The 16,655-nt window shown below is 40.1% G+C and overlaps 1 protein-coding gene across 2 annotated transcripts in view; it reads right to left on the minus strand.

Annotated features, from left to right (window-relative positions):
• TGFBR3 (transforming growth factor beta receptor 3) overlaps positions 1 to 16,655 on the minus strand; it is a 194,177-nt gene that overhangs the window by 121,107 nt on the left and 56,415 nt on the right. The gene's annotated exons all lie outside the window — the stretch shown is intronic.

The raw sequence follows: 16,655 nt of genomic DNA on the forward strand, positions 1-16,655 counted from the left end.
CCCCCGCCTTAAGTCACTGCCTGCTTCCACCCTGCATTTTCCTGGCCTTCACCTCAGGGCTTCATGAACAATCAGACTCATTGGTTAAACATACACATTAACTCATGTTTGATAAAAAATAAACCGCTTTGGTTCACACTTGCAAACTTCTGGTCGATTTAAAAGGCTTCATAAACTCAGTGAGAAAGCACAAGCTCATTTCTCATTTTACCAAATATCGTCTTCCTCTTTCTCACTCATGTTTGCTTATCTGCACACATGGGAAACGTTCCTACGATCTGGCTATCACATCAATGTCTAAATTCCCAGTTCCACTTAAAGAAAAAAATGCAAATGGACTCACCCTTTCATTATATCCTTTAGCTGCAACACAGCATTCAGGTCTCAGTTACAGAACCCCCACATCCACACTGGCTGCGGGCCAGCCCCAGGGCTTGACAGAATGCAGACGAAGCATCTGGGAACAGATGCATTTGCTGCACACACTTTAAATTTAATCTGTCCCCAAAGAAATTAATATCACACCTCACGCAAGGAGTAAAATATTGGGGGTGAGGGAAGTTATTGTTTGGGGGGAAGGAACAATAAGTAATTTTCACATTTAATAAATGTGATCCTTAAGCATTTTAAATACCAATGCATACCAAGCTGACACAAACATCTGGTACCTATTGCACATAATATCCAGCACACAGATTCCCCATATCGCCCAGGGTACTAATGAGGAGCGTGTGTCCAGCTGCAATAAAAGCAGTAAGGATGCAGAGGGAATCGAGGGGTAACATTATAGCCTGGGACCAAGACACTGCAATGGGGAGATTTTATTCCAACAGCACCATTGGCTAATAAGAGTTTCTGCTATTGTCCCACAGGGAATTCTGCAATGCTGTCAGCTGTGAAGAGGGACAAACTCCCACAGACTGTACGCCTGGGCACTGCAGGATCTATTCTCCCCTGAGCTGAAAATTCCTTCTACCCCCATGGGATGCAAGAATCTGTAGGAAAGGGCACCCAAGATGATTTCTCAGCCAATAGTACAGCCTGGCTCTAAGTGTGCTTCATGCAAGGGAATGTGACCAACACCAGGATGTGATGCAAAAGCAACGCTCCAGGAAAAAACACCTGGAAGGCCTGAGCTCAAGAGTGCCTGCAGCATACACAACATATGCTGGTGTTTATACCATCTCAAATTACAACACTTTGGAGCTACAGCCCCTTGAGGATGGAACTGTGGAATGTACCACCATGAAAATCCAAAGGGGGCCCTCCTACCAAAGTCCCACCTAGATTTTTCAACAATAAAACGTGGCCTAAGGCTAAAGCTTATCCTTGGTAGGAAAAAGACATGCATAAGAGCTTCTAGTATTCTAAAACCTGTCATGCGTAGTTCTCAGGGAAAAAAAAAAAAAAACCAGCCAGATTTTTCTATAGCACAACTCCTTAGACATGTCTTATAGTTTCATCACTTCAAGTGAATACCTAAATCCAGATCTTCCTCTTGACAACCCAACCCTCTTCCAAGAAGTCAACTGCCAACTTGTTGGGCCAAAAGCCAATGCATATTTGTATATTTTTATGTTCAAATCATGGTGCAACCATACTGAAGAATTTCCTGTGTTCAAGTTGTGTTTTTAAAAGTTCAAAAAGAAACAATGGGCAGGGCATCTTTAAGAATTTAAATTCTCAAAGTGTTGAGAAGCGCCAGGTTATAAAGGGCGCTCAATCTTCCATCTAAGCAAGATACCACTACAAAACCAAGAGGATCAGAGGGGACTCAGGCTGCTTTCTGAGGAAGTGGGGTTTTCTCGTGTTTTTTTTTATAATCTGAAGAGAGCAGGTAGCAGAGGAAGTATAATAAGTGTGTTCCAGAAGTCACCACTAGGCACAGCAAGAGAAGAGTCCCTATATTAGAGACACGGTGGCTACAGGAGGAGCACTGGACCAGGAACTATGAGAGCCGCCATTTTAAATCCAGATCTGCCGCTTACTAGTTGCGTAACCTTGTCCTTAAGCTTTCTGTAATCTCTTTCTCTCTTACTTTATGAGAGGCTCATTGATCATGAGACACTATATATGCCAATGCCTTACAAGTTTCAAGTACTATTAGAGACATAAAGTCCCCTGAGGGGAAGAGAAATAAATGAATGAAAAAATTTTCTCCATTGAAAAATGTTTTCTTTATGAGCTTTTAGAGTGATTAATAAAATATCTAAGATAAGATGTTCTTATACTACTCCCTAGCCACTACTCCCCAAAAATTATTTCCAGGAATTGCAGTGGAAAGATTTAAAATAAAACTATGCGCAGTATGAAAGTAAAAATTCCTGTTCTCTGAGCAAACTCTGGAAGTACAATTCCCAAAGGTGAGAAGAGTCCATGTCTAAGCCTCCAGGGAATTCCCAAAATCCAGAGAGTAATCTGGCATCATCTTGGCTAACTTTTTTCTTGTTTACTTTCAATCTAGAAGATGAAAAGATTCTGACAAGATCTAAAGGAAGCTAGTAGGAATAAAGGGGACACTGGCTCCCCTGCAGTATTCATTTACAGGAAGATCAGAATTTATGGATAGAAATTACGGGCTGTTATTGCCGTAACAAATGGCTCAGCACTGAGAACAAGCACGAATCTGAAGATTGGAAGGATGGAAGATAATGCAATCTGCTTTCTCTTGAGTCTGAGATACACAAAATCATTAAAAGAAAGTCTATTTCTTTATTAAAAGAAACACACTTAATTGATCTGCACTCAAAATATTAAACACAATTTAGGCATGTAAAAAATAAAAATTATAATTTGATTCCTACCAATGAAATTTTTCTGGCAAAGTGAGACTTGCAGCGCTGGAAAGCTGCCCCTCGTTAACCCTGAGGGAGGACATCACCAAACCTGTTCGTCAGTCAGACCTCAACTTAAACCTAAGATAGTCGCTAACCTGATTTTCTCTTTTTTAAGAGAAAACTGATTATCCGATGAGAAGGGAAAAGATGGGAGAAACAGAGGCAAGGATGTGCAAAGAAACAGAGAGGTACAACATGCTACTGTGTGCATTCTCTGGGACCGGTGAGCCCTCAGTTAGGGCTGGGTTCAGGGTCTGGGTAAGTGGCAAGACAAGAAGCTGTAAGTGGGGGGGTATGGTCAGGAAGGTCAGAAGGAGAAAACCACAGCTGCTGGGGAGTTGAATCAAAGCCTGTAACCAACGGCCCTGATTATAGATAGGAGACAAGAGATTAAAAAGAAAAATCTACCAACTTTTGTTTTGGCCCTGTAAAATATTACTAATTACAGCCATGTGTACAAACTGGGCCACTAACTAAATAAAAATCATTTACTTTAAGGATTTTATATATAATCAGGGCACTCAACAATCAGTTGTTAAAGGCATGAAGGAAATGTTTAACATGAATCCAAATTACCAAGCATCAATGTATACGTCAAACTCAATTACAATAATAAACCATATTCCTTCCTCTTCAAGTTAGGTAGCTCAGTGCTCAAGTGTTTCTGTTAAGAGGGAAACAGAGCTGACGATTCGTAGAGAAATCTAAGAAGAGCCAGTGTGCTGTTGCTCCTTTCACAGAAAAGCTAAAAGGTTCAGGAGAATCTATGGAGCTGGCATTCCCAGAGTCAGCAGCAGTTACGGGTCAATCAAGCAGCACCACTGATAAGACCGTTAGGTGTAGACCAGGGAATAGGAAGGTTGTGCCCAGCTAAGTAGCCTGGCCCAGAGCCACATTTTCCTACCTGATTAAATTAAGGGACTCCATAAACCTGTTGTACCTATTATACTTTTCCTTTATAGCCAATGTCAGTTTTTAGTTATAAATCTATTTGGGCATTTGTTTGTGTGCCATTTATTAATTTGGGCATATGTTTGTGTGTCTTCCACTTAGCTGGAAGCCACATGAGGGCAAGGACCGTCCATGTTTCCTGTGCTTATCCTCTATCTGTGCGGGAGCCTGGCACAGTGCCTGGCATGTGGCAGGTGCTCACAAATACTTGGTGGGTGATGAATTCCTCAAACAACCCAAACCCTAATTCTCTACAGACCACGAAGCCAATGTCTCAGGTCTGTATCTCAGCCCGGCCACACTTCAGCTGTGTAACCTGGGGCAGGGATTCACCATTCCATGTCTTTGGTTCTTTATCTACACATTGGGGATAATCATAGTACCTGCCCCAAAAGACAGTTCTTAGGATTAACTCATTTTTATTATCATATGACTATAATTATTATTACCATCTCTCCAGCTACGGCATGGGTCCTGGAAAAAAAAAACAAACAAAAAACCTTTAACCTGTCTCAACCTCCTTTTGCATTAGGAATCACAGACCAGTAGAGCTTCCAGGAACTTGGGCTCCATGTAGATCAGCGCCCTCCTACTCACAGGGCGTAGGGGACTTCTATGGGCATATTTCATTATATTGCACTCGTGTCATTGCGCTTCACAGATACCGGGTTTTTGTTTTGTTTTGTTTTGTTTTGTTTTTTTTTAAAGATTTTATTTATTTATTTGACAGAGATAGAGACAGCCAGCGAGAGAGGGAACACAAGCAGGGGGAATGGGAGAGGAAGAAGCGGGCTCCCAGTGGAGGAGCCTGATGTGGGGCTCGATCCCAGAACGCCGGGATCACGCCCTGAGCCGAAGGCAGACGCTTAACCTCTAAGCCACCCAGGCGCCCCTGTTTTGTTTTTTTAATCAATTCAAGGTTTGTGGCAATCCTGTGTTGAGCAAGTCTATCAGCGGCATTTTTCCAACAGGATTGTTCTCTTCAATCCTCTGTGTCACTTTTTGATAATTCTCGTGACATGTCAAACTTTTTCATTATTACATTTGTTATGGTGATTTGTGATCAGTGACTGCGACTCATGGAAAGTTCAGGTGATAGCTAGCATTTTTTAGCAATATTTTTAAATTAAGGTATGTACATTGGTTTTTTTAGGCATAATCCTGTTACACATTTAACAGACTATAATAAAGTGTAAACATAACTTTTATATGCACTGGGAAACCAAAAAATTCATTTGACTCTCTTTATTGTGATATTGGCTTTATTGCAGTGGTCTGGAACCGAACCCACAATATCTACAAGGTATGCCGATATAAAGTAGTTGGTAAAAAGGCCTTCTATTCCAATCTTTCCTAGTTTTTAGACAACCCCTGCCATGACTTCTGGTCCCAGAGATGTAAAATTACTGTACCAAGCTAGGTCTGGCCGTGGCCCCCAGTTTTAGTGGCTCTACTCCTAGAAAATTCTTGATCCACTGTGTGTCGACCACACTCAAAAAAAATTAAAAGAAAGAAAATTTCTTATCCAACCCAAATGTCATGCTATATGTTCCTTTATTATTGATGAGTATCAACTACTTCTAGAAAAGAAATTGAGGGGCTTGTAATAAAAAATTTTAAATAGGCTTAGAAACCCATTTAAGCTGCCAATCAATTAAAAAGTGGCAAAGACAAAAAAATCTCATCAAAGAACTTAAAGGAAACTACTTCATCTGAGCACTTCACCTAATTCTGAGCTTCCTAGTAGCCAAGGTAAAAGAGAAAATGTGATGCTTATAAGACCTCATTTAAAAAAAAAATTTCATAAAAAAGAAAACAAGTCAGCTCTTTGGATAAGAAAATGTTTTTCCCAAGTCTGAATTTCAGACGCCTGTGATAATGCAAAGATCAGTGATTTCAAGAGTTATTTTACAAAAAGCATAAGTGCATAAATTTTCTTAAATGGCTTAAAAATAAAGGGAATTCCATTCAGGGGTCCAGGTAATCCTCTCTGGTATGCATGCACAAAAACTTCTTTTCTAGAACTGGAAGTTTGTTTTTGTTTGTTTTTTGTTTTCACTTTTTAAACCAATAATTTACATCAATGTATGTTTAAAGGCAAAAAACGAAGTGGCATTAGTTTGCTAAAGGCATCTGGAGGATTTTCTGATCTTGCTTTTTAAAAACATGCCATTCAATTAGCCCGAAGTTTCAGATTTTGGGGGCATCCGGCTGGGCTCAGCTGGCAGAGCATGCGACTCTTGATCAAGGCAGTTGTNATCTTGGGGTTGTAAGTTTGAGCCCCACATTGGGTGTGGAGATTTCTTAAAAAAAAAAAAAAAATCCTAAAAAAAAAAAAAAAAGTTTTATATTTTGCTATGCTAGGTCCACAACTTCTGAAAAGACAAAATCTAAACAGAGTTCTCAGTTTAACAAAAGGCTAGAAGGGAGGGGTTTGATTCAATCAAACTGTATTTAACCTAAAGACAAATATAAAAAATTATTGTACTGCTATTTAATAAACTCCCCCCCAAAATTTAAAGCTAAGATAAATGAGATACCTGTTCAGAAATCACATCTACTGAGCATGCTCATGACAAAACTCCACACACAGTAAGGTACTGTCAAACACACATCTGTATCTGACAAAGCAACCTTTCAAAACAGATGTGTCATAGGATGTTTCAAAGCTTAACTTTTTTTTTTTTTTAAAGTTTGTCACATTCAATCAAAGCAATTTCTGTTTTTCGGAAATCTGTGTGTTACTTGGGGGGAAACTTTTCTTCAGTGTTTTTCCACTCTGGATCAACTAGCTCCTCTCTTTTCCTCCCAAGTGAACCTTCGGAAACCACTCTGCCACAGGGAATTCACCTTTTCTCACATGGAGACAAGCTCAAATGGTCAATTTGAAAATGAAATCCTTTGCATGCCAATTCCTAAAACAAAAAGGACTTTGTTTCAAGATTTGCAAAGAAAAATGTACCAAAGCTTAATCCATTATTTAAAGTAATAATTAATTCCTTCTCCCAGTGTTTTATATCATATTCCCTTCTCCCCCGCCCCCACTTCACGTGGCCCAAAGAACCACCTTACCACCATACAATAAATGCTTCATTTATTCGGCACTGACTGGTAATAAGATAGCCTACATAAGCAAATCTTCCAAATAAGTAAGGCTTTACTCATTCCAAGAAAGAGACTTAAGTCATTTTTATGGGAAATCTAAATTATTTTGTATGTACCACATATATAATTATTTCCTGGCCACCTTAAATATTCTGAGCATCCTGAATATCACTAATTTTTTTTGGAGGACTTGGGTCATCATTATGAATACTAATTACAATTTATTAAACTTTGGTATGATATTTCAGTTTTTGTCTCTACACCAAATGGTCCCATATTTGTGTTTTATACTTCTGCCTATATTTTTATACTTCTGTTTTTCTGCACTGGCTGCAGGTCTGTCTCTCTGTTCTGAGCCCATCGCATGTCATCTTTCACATTCAATTCTAAGTCAACAGCTTGGATGAGGGCCATCCCACTTACAGAGTAACCTTTATGGTCTTTTGACAGCTACCTTCCTTGGAACTCACCAAATGTTTTGGTTTCCTTCATGTGCTACGGATGCACAAACCTGCTACAAAAGTGACACAGTATAATAACATTAGTGACAATATTAGCAAGAGTATTAGTGACACTGTCCACACTAATCTAATTTGAATGGCAAGCCATCAAAAAAAGTGAAGCGTACGCACTAAGGGGGAACTGCTGGGATTTTAGTTCACACGAATCTGTGCTAAAGGCCCTACTCTTCTATTACTCTGGGGCTTCGAGCATTTTGGAAATATTACCTTTTCAAGAGGAGGAGAAAGCAAATATATGACTAGGTCTCCTGCGTGTGTGTGTGTATGTGTATGTGTGTGAGTATGTGTGTGTGAGTATGTGTGTGTGTGTGAATATGTGAGTGTGTGTGTGTGTGTGTGTGTATAATCTTCTTTATTTTTCAGGATGAACAGATACTAGCCTGCATGTCCCAGGTTAATTACAATTTTAGCATCGTCTGCACATTCTTCTACACTAGAGCTCCTCGACCGAACTTGTAAACACGATTCCTTCTCATCTTCACTCCGCCACCACCAGGGCTAGCGGACGCTGTCACTGCGATCAGACACTGCTCCCAGTAGTCCCTCTTTCGGGTCAGTACAAATGATCCGTTGTGGACAAGACAGTGGAGGGCAGGCTGCGCGCTGGACAGTGCCATGTCACAAAGAAAACACACTAAGCCACTCAAAAAGCCCCTCTCTTGATATTATCGGCAGCTTTCTAAAATCTAGTCATGACACGGAATCCTCCCTGCCTTCTGATGTTAGTTAGAAATATGGGTCAGACTGCCCTCTTTGCAAACCATGATTACGTTTAAAAAAAAAAAAAAGAGGGCAGATACTAAGAATTATCACAGTTTACCAGACTCAAGAGAGGCTCACGTTTTAAAGCTCTTTTCTGAAATGAAACAGTGTTTCTTTCCCCCAGAGATAACTCATAATTTATTCTAAATTTTGACCTTTTTTACTGTAAAAAGCATAGGAAGTTACATGGAAACAATGAATGGAAGTGCATTTTTTTATGAAACAAGAACAGGAAACTTTCAGTAGTTTATGGTAAAACTACATATTTGAGCCAAAGAGAAAAGTTAAACTGTGCTCTTTTAACTCTTAACTTTTCACCCTCTCCCATTCAAAACATCCAAGAACATGCAGAGCTGACATCCATGAAACAAATCTCGAGACCAAGAAAAAAAATGAACATTTATAGGCTTCAAAAATATATTTCCCCCAAATTACTTAATGAGCCTCTTCACACGGGCCTACACCTACTTATTCTATTATTGCATGGCTCAAATGAGTCATAATAAAACTCTGGAATATTAAAGACAATAAGTGAGGAAATTCCAGAAAATATAAAAACTATTTCAGGGAGCCAAAACAGAACTGTATTTATTTTTCTATCCTAATGCATAGGAATGAATAAACCAGCAAATAAAACAGGCACTCACAAAAGTAAACACACATCTGGCTGCAGTTCTGTAACATAACGTCTTCCAAATTTACCACCTCCTCCATACTAGGAAAATCATTTCCTTAAACAAAGTTAACCCCAAGCACCACCCCCCCAACTCTAAGAACCTTCTACTACACCAATTTAAAACCAGGTTATTTTTGAATCCACGACACCCCAACACAGCCAATGACACTTAACAGGGGCTCCATGAATGTCACAGAAAGGAAAAGCCCACATGTAATTCTCATTCACTTTAGTCTTAGTCCAACCCTGTCCGGGTCATGGCTCCAACTGCACTAAAAACATATCACTTTCCTGAGCCTCAGTTTTCTCATCTTTAAAATAGGGATAATACTTATCCTAGCTAATCCCCGGGATGTTACGAAAGAAATGAGATCTTGCATTTGAAAGTTTTTTTTTTATTATTCAATCAGGAAACCCTATAAAAACATAAAAATATTACCAATAAATATATGAAAAATCAGTAGAAAAGAACATCCTTTCTCCTCATTGTCCTACCCTCTCTCTTCAAAAAAGCAACTCACAACATACAGTAACAGACCTTAAGAACACAGAGGAAAGAAGGCTTATCTTGGGGATAGAAGCCTCAGGTTCTAGTCTCAGCTCTGCCAGTAACAAGCTGCTTGACCTGGACCACCTATAAACCAGGGCTAATCCTGCCTATGTTGCCGAAGCAAACTAACATAATGGATAGTGAAGAATTCTACAAGCTTAAAAGCAAGATACCTACAGAAGAGACTGATTCATTAGAACTACCTAACAAAAAAGTTCAGACTTTAATGGCTTTATTATAAAATCGGGTGACAAGGAAAGAAACTGCCTGTGGCAAGACCCATCCTAAAAGACCCTCCCCGAAAGAAGACTAAGAAAGATAGCGGAGTGGAGAAGCCTCCACAGCGGAAATGCAAGTATTAATTATGTAAAGGGATGGGGACTTTGGAAATAAGAACGTGGAGAAAATAACTGTGGATTAGAACCCCTTCGGGTCCAATTAAACTTGTAAATGGACATAGTGGGTCAGATTTTCTCCATTCCTGGTTAAGGCAGAGGCAGGCAACCCTAACACTGCATGTGCATGCCCAGCATTCCAGAACAAACAGCAGCTCAGGCAGAAAGCAACAGAAGGAGAGTAAGAAGAGAAAACAGATCAACAAACTAAAACAGATTGGTCACTTAGTAATTAAAAAGAAAAAAGAAAAGAAAATAACCGATTTGAAAGTTCAACTCGAGGCTGAATTCCTATCAGAAAACTACCAGAGGCCAAAGCCTACATCTGCATAATACTTTAAATCTGAGGCTGGTCTTTGGAAAAACATTTGACAAAGATTATCAAAACATCTATTTTTCTTTCTTTCTACTCATTTTTCTCTGCTATTTTTCATATTAACCCCTGAGCTTCATTCACTACTCCCGCTTTCTCAACTACAGTAAGCAAATGCATATAAATATGGACTGAATAGACACTGTATAACGTATTTTTCTATATCTATTCTTTTTCTATCAGATATTTCTCTCTTGTAATTGCGTGAATGGCAATTATGCACACAACTAACAGCCAACAAAAATGAGCTGGTGTGTAATGCAGATGCTGAAAGCATCCTGACAGCGGTAGGACTGTGTCGGATTCTTCTTGGATTCCAAAATGCTCACTTTTAAACAGAGCAAACCACCGGAATCCTGGCTGTGGGGTCTTTATGGGATGTTATTTTGAAAATCACTAGAGACTGTGGTTCCCACCTATTGGCCTCCACTGAAACTTTAGACTCAAGCTGTAAGCATGAACGTTCAAGTACAGCTTTACCTGGAGGGAGCACATCAAGAACAAAATGAAGCGTTACATGTAATTACATGCATTTTTATATCCCTCTACGTAAGCAGAATAAAACACCCTTATTTCACCACTTTTTTTCCCTAAATTAATATAGAACTTCGACTACAGTAGGATATGATTATTTTCAATTACTCCCATATAACCAATATTCTTATTAAAGAAAACATCTTCACGTCACCACATATGAACCCATCTAATCACTGAGTACCTTATCACTTACTATCTCGTCAACTATGCATTTGACAAAATCAAACTGTGGCCCTACGTGGTGAAAATTACTGGCCTCGCTAACAACTCAAGAACCCCATATACAACAAGAATTCTAGTTATGTATTTGCTTTAAAATAAAATGTATTTCTAAAAAAATAAGAACTTTAAACGCCACCTTAGGCTTTGGACTCTGCTTCTAATTCGATGGGGTAAAAAAACTACCAAAGTCTAATTCCAGTTAGCATTCGTGTGTTAATACAAATCCCTAGCCATCTGACAGTATTATTACAAACAAAACATCATAAAAAACATACTGTTCAAAAGGCATGGCAATTGTGCCTTCCAAGGTCCATATTTGACAATCTTTAGGAGAGGACTGTAGATATCAGCAGAGTGTAATACGTGAGATGCAATCCCTCTTCGTGACAAGGTCACTTGCAAAAGAACACTCTGACCTTGGCAAAGTTCTCAAAAATTTAGACAAATAGGAACTGCAAGAAGTGTTTTTGTTATTTCATTGTTGGTGTTTGTTTTCAAGTATTGCCTGTTTTCAATCACCTCCTTGATTTTTAAGCCGGAAAGGATGCAAATGTCTGAGTTACTGTAGTCACCTTTCTCCCGCAGCTTTTGACTGCCTATAAAGCAATCTCTGTAGACACCAATCTTAAACTGCGCTGGCCTTGCCAGGACAAATGCTGGCCCATGTATTCCAGCAAGGCCATGAGTATTCTGAAGGTCAAACAAAATACGGATTATTTCCAGGCAGAAAGGAAGTCTTTGCTTTCTGGAAGGTGCCCCCCAGCTCAGCCTTGACTTGGTATGCTACAAGGCAAGTAAACCAAAAACCTGGAAACAGCTTTCATTTTTAATCAGTACTTTCCGAAAAATGCAACTGATAACAGGGAGAAAATGTGAATGCACTCGATGTCTGTATTTCCCTCTGTCTTGTCTTTTCTCCTTTTACAGATGCATATACAGATGTTTGAAATAATACTTCACTAACGAAGTTTTAATGTAAACTACAGAACGTCAATTTGGATTCCTGCACCATTCATGAAAAAGGTTTGACACATCACTTAGGGTTTTCTTCCTATTTACCAAACAAGTTTCTCTAAGTCCTGCCTACAGTAAATAGTATCCTAGCAATAATGGTGCTAAAACGGAAAAACAAGAAGGAAGGGGGGGGAAGGGGTACTTTTTTGATGCCTACTTTTCACAAAGGGCTAAAAACCTAATTATTTTCAAGCACTAAGGTACAAGACCTGGTGGACCAGTTGCGTTTGCATGCTGATGGGGCAAACATAATATTCTCTTTCTTTGGCACAATGAAACAGAAGGAAATCTCATCTGCCTTTTTTTGCAGATGAGGAAACTGAGGCCCAGAGAAATTAAGGGACAGTTTAGCTTGGCAGTCAGCACCTACCACAACCCAGCACCACTCTCTTCTGGGGTCTGGTCATCCAGAAAGGCCTCCTGTGTCCCCCGCTCTGGCACCTCATCTTTACTCCCCATTCCTAACACTCTAAAGGCCACTAGACTTTACCGATCCCCTCCATGAAGCCTCTCTTAGCTAGATGTAACCTCACCCCTTCCTCCGGACTCCTGCAGCAGGCTGGTTCCTCTCTGATGGGCGCACACCACAGCACCAAGCTGCAGGACTCCCCCCGCATCTAAGCGTATCAGAGTCAAGTGTTTTCTTATTAATCCTCCCCAGCCCCTAGACAGGGCTTCGTACGTAGTAAGCTCTCAATAAATACTTGTTCAATGGAATTGTTTGGTTGATTAATGAATAAAATGGCATTTCCAAGGTTCCAAAGCAAGTGGGCAGTAGAAGCAAAAGTGAAACCCAGTCTTCATGAGGACCAAATGCGGCTTGTCCCAGGCCACCATGAAAATCCATGGCTGCATTTGGTTTTACGTGTGTGGTGAGTTGTGTATCGTGTCGTGTGCGCACACATACAAGTCCTCATAACCACCCAAAGACCGTGAGACTTCTCACCATTACCTAAGCTTTGGCGTGTTAGTAAGTGTCCCCACAACCTTAACTTGCTATTTTATATCAAAATTCTAAAAAACTGGATCATTTCCTCTTTTTCACCCGGCTTTTTTTAAAGTTTTAGGACAGCAGGAAAATTGCTGAGCTGAGACACAGAGAAAAGCTGACTCTGCACATGCCTCATTGTTTTCTATTTTCATTCCAGCACAGTTGTGGCTGGAAACCAGCATTTAGGATTCCCAGTGGACCTGCACCCCTGGTGTTTCAAAACGTTACACTTTATACACTACTCAGAGAGGTGTGAGGCAGCTGACTGTGTTCTCTCATATGTATCATGTACCTTTAGGGAAGTAAGCAAAATACCTGTTCGAGGAAAGGAGGAGAAAAAAGGGACCAAGGGAGTTTTCAGAGACGTAATTACACATACACAAGTGGGACCTTCCGTGTGTGTGTTTTGGAGGTGGGAAGTTTAATGTAAACACTGGCTACATTTGTGCTTGTGACTTTTATATACATACTGAATCACCACACACTTGAGCATACATCTGTTAAAAATGCTGACACATTCATTATAAGAACATATTTATTCTACAAGGGATTTGTATTCCACTGTATTTTTTTCTTCGGGTTTTCTTAACTTTCCTTCTCAAATATATTTGAAAACTTCTTTTTAAATTTTTGGTTATTTTACCACCAACGGGATCCTCCTACAATCCATGGACACGGGCCATTTTGCCAGAAAAGCAGAACTGATTCCTCTTTCCAAACTGCTTAGATTTCGCCTCTAGGAGGAAAGCCTGCTCACACCTACTTCAGGAGACCTACAAACACAGGGTCCTTCCTGGAAGAGCTCAAACAACCCTTCAATTCTGACTATCGCCCCACTCCACCGTCCCAGTACAGAGGGCCACTTCTCGAAGAGCTAAGGCATCCCACAGGTTGAAAATAACCTCTGACCCATACAGAAATGAAAACTCAAAGGGAGCAAAGAAAATCTGTCCACTGGGGGCCATTCTCTTGTTGCGGGAGGGCCTCCAGAGGCAGCTGCATCTAAACATACAGGCTTTCCTGGCGCTGATTTATTTTTTTAGCATGATACTAAATCCACAGCCCACAATAGCAGGACATTGCTGTCAGGGCACCAAGGTCTCTCTGTGTAGCCGCTGTCACAACCTCCTGAAGTCATGAATCATACCTCCAAGCATGATGAAAGAGAGAGGCTACACCCCCACCCCACCCCCAATTTAGAGGATGCCCACTCTTTCTTTCTCTACTCACGCTATGATGCATTATTTCAAAGACATTTTACTTCCTAAAATTTTTCTCCTTAAAGACTGTAAAAAGAGAATGGACCAGCTTCAGAACAATAGGACAATGAACTGGTAATCAGAAGACAAGGGTTCAAATTCTGAACTGGCTCCTTAGAAGCCATGTTACTTTACCCAAGTCACAATCTTTCCAAATCTTAGTTTCAGATAAATGGTAAGTAGCAGCACATTTTTCATGGGATTGTTAAAAGATTTCAATGAGATAACAGGTAAGAAAGGACTTAGCACATATTAGGTAGTTACTAACCTTCTGCCAACAAAGCAATCATAACGCTCACCTAATACATTTCAGAGGGTGTGCCCGTTCAAAAATTAAGGCCAGTAAGAATATTCTGAGCCCTTTGCAAAATATTCTCAGCCAGGTTTGGGTAGCAAGTGAAGTGGCCAACACTTCTGTAAGGTATTACACCGTAACTGTAATTACACCATAACTTTACAACATAACCGTAAAGGTATTACAGTGTTACAGGCATAGGTGTTAACTGCCATAGCATTTACAATAGAGAAATACTAGAAATAACCTAAATGTTCATGAGGGTACATCTGTACCATGAAATATATAAACTGCAGTTAAAATAGTGCTATTTGTACCGACTTACCGGCCCAAACACAGCCTTTATCCTCCAACCTGCTCAACCTTCTGGGACAGAAGTTCAAGTCAAATCCGCTTAGAACCAACAGTATCTCTATACATCTGCACCTATCTTTTGGGGCTCAGCTGACATTCCACCTCCCTTGCTAACCACTCGAACCGTCCCCATTAAAAGCCATCTCTCTTTGAACTCCCTTAGACTTTGTTCTTCACCTTTATCGATTTCTACTTTACCTTACAGTTATGTGCATGCCTGTTTTACCTCCCTTACAGGGCCATGAACTCCCCTGTAAGCTGAATAATGCTCCAGTCATCACCCATTCACAAACATTTACTGAGCATCTAGCTATATTTTATAAGGTATCATCCAAACCACTAGGGATACAGAAATAATAACATTTTCTCCATTTTCAAGGAGCTTACAGTCTGATGAAAAGATGGGCAAGTGAACAATTTCAATAACCAAGGTGCTACGGGGACACAGAGGAGGAACCTCCCTAATCCACCTCAAAAGAGGGAAAGATGAAAGTGTCAAGAAAGTCTCCAAGCAGGTGATGTCTGAGGTGATTCTTCAGAATTAGTTATGGGGCGCCTGGCTGGCTCATTCAGAAAAGCATGCGACTCTTGATCTCAGGACTGTGAGTTCAAGCCCCACACTGGGCATAGAGGTTATTTAAAAATAAAACCTTAAAAAAATTAAAAAAAAAAAAAAAGAATTAGGTGAAGTTACCAAGCAAAAAGTAGAAGAAAGGACAGATATGTACTAAAATCAACACAGGGGGCGCCTGGCTGGCTCAGTCAGTAGAACATGCAACTCTTGATCCCGGGGTCCTGAGTTCAAGCCCCATGGTGGGCGTAGAGCTTACTTAAAAAAATAAAAAAATTAAATCAATATAGGTACATCTACTTTGGAGAACCGGGTGGTGGTTTCTTATAGGTTAAGCATACACTTACCATATGATGGAGCAACTGCACTCCTAAGTATTTATCCAAGAAAAATTAAAACACGTGTCCACAAAAAGACATGTTTGCAAATGTTCGTACCATTTTGGTCATAATTAAAGGAGACAACCAAATGCCCATCAACAGGTGAATGAATACACAAATCGGGGTATAGCCATACAATGGATATACTCAGCGTCGAAAAGGAAGAAACTACTGATACGAAGCACAACTGGTTTGTTAACTCTCAAAAACATTTTGCTGAGCAAAAGGAGCCAGACTCAAGAGAGTACATGAAATTCTGGAACAGGCCAAACTAACCTATAGTGACAGAAAGCAGGTCAGTAAGTGCCTGGTACAGGGATATGGACTACAAAGGGACAGGAGAACTTGGGGGAAGGGGGAAGCGATACAAAATATCTGTATCTTCCATAACTTGATTGTAGTGGTGGTTAAAGAAGTATATACATTGTCAAAACTCATCAAACTGTACCATTAAAATATATACATTTTAGTCCATGTAAATTTTACTTCAATAAAGCTGATTGATTTTATTTTTTTAAAAGATTGTTATTTATTTGCTAGAGAGCGTGTGCATGCACCTGTGTGAGCAGGGGGGAGGGGCAGAGGGGGAGGCAGAGGGAGAGGAAAGAATCCCAAGCAGACTGCACTGGGTGCAGAGCCCCATGAGGGGCTCAACCTCGCACCCCCACACCCCCCAAGATCATGACCTGAGCCGAAACCAAGAGTCGGATGTTCAACAGACTGAGCCACCCAGGCATCCCTATATAAGGCTGATTTTAAAAGAAAAAAATATATAGCACAGTGTTTGAGAACACAGACTCTGGAGCCAACTGCCTACTCTATGACAGGCTGGGTATGTAAGAGTTAACCAGTATTATTATTA

This window comes from Ailuropoda melanoleuca, chromosome 2 (genome assembly GCF_002007445.2).
Source record: "Ailuropoda melanoleuca isolate Jingjing chromosome 2, ASM200744v2, whole genome shotgun sequence".
In the NCBI taxonomy this organism is placed as follows: domain Eukaryota; kingdom Metazoa; phylum Chordata; class Mammalia; order Carnivora; family Ursidae; genus Ailuropoda; species Ailuropoda melanoleuca.